Source organism: Vigna radiata, unplaced genomic scaffold (genome assembly GCF_000741045.1).
Source record: "Vigna radiata var. radiata cultivar VC1973A unplaced genomic scaffold, Vradiata_ver6 scaffold_161, whole genome shotgun sequence".
NCBI lineage: Eukaryota > Viridiplantae > Streptophyta > Magnoliopsida > Fabales > Fabaceae > Vigna > Vigna radiata.
In genome coordinates, this window is record NW_014542362.1 from 425,947 (window position 1) to 427,344 (window position 1,398).

Genomic DNA, 1,398 nt, shown 5'->3' on the forward strand with positions numbered 1-1,398 from the left:
CTCCTGCCTCAAGACATTCGGGGGAAGTCAGGAAAATGACGTCAGAAAATCCCGCTCAACATAGGAAGTCAGGAAAATGACTCCTGCCTCAAGACGTTCGGGGGGAGTCAGGAGAATGACTTTAAAAAACCCCACTCAACGCAGGAAGTCAAGAAAATGACTCTTGCTTCAAGACGTTCGGGGAGAGGTCATGAAAATGAGTTTAGAAAACCCCGCTCAACGCGGGAAGTCAAGAGAATGACCCCTGCCTCAAGACGTTTCGGGGAAGTCAGAAAAATGGCTTCAAAAATCTCCACTCAACGCAGGAAGTTCGAAAAAGAATTATCAGTTGACTACTCAACAAGTTCAACTTTGTCAGGTTTCAATGCCTTTTCATTATAAAATATTGAAGCGTTTACTCTATTTTATTTAAAGCATATTTTTGGAGTGAAAATCTCTTGTACAGGAAAAGTTTCAAAGAAAACTCTTAGCATTTTTTATTCAATCTATGGAAAAGTTCCAAAGAGTGCTCCTAGAGTTCGCCGCTCGGTACAGGGAGCAATGAAGATTTAAAGCGCATCTAGGATAGACTTCCTAAATACAACGTGAGCGACCTCTTTTAAAGCTCATAATAATCCCTACGCACCTCTTTCAATAAAGAGCTTGCTTGGGCTTGGTGGGTTTATGTACTGTATGAAATATACCTATCAGAGTTAATTGTCATTTATGGACAATTATCAGGTATTAATATGACAGATTGCCTTATGCTTTACAAATAAATATAGTTTTACCAATTGTAATTGTGGTTTAATGGTTGTTGAGTGAAGTGAGTATGATTTTTTATCTGGATTAATGTGAGCTTGCATGATATGTATGATCATCAATATGTGAGAATTGTGATGACCAAATTAAACGATATTCAAAATGGTTCAGTGTGGTGACTGATGTAAACCCAAAAGCTGAAACACATGACGCTCAAAATAACAAACTTCGAACCTTCTGAATTTCGTGCTCCAAAAATTAGAATAAATACCACCTGGACAGAGAAAGGGGAGAAAAGAAATACGTTAAACATTCTCTGCTTTGCTTTCGTGGTTCTGACCACTACTCTAACATGTTTAGCCTCCTACGACGTTCGGTGGGGCTGACTGTGGGGCGATTGTATTTCAAGAGGCACGAGCATGATGACGTGATTCGTCCAATGAAGTCAGTTGCAGAAGAGTTGGAGAAACAAGAGGAAGAGAAAAAGAAAAGCTTGGAGGAATCAAAAAAGGTATGGAAGGACATTGCAGAGAATGAAATGCCGAAGTTAGACAAGACGAGTAGGGAATATTATAAGAAGAAGCATGTTCCATCGGAGGAGAAAAAGAAAAGCTTGGAGGAAGGAAAAAAGGTATGGAAGGACATAATAGAGAACAA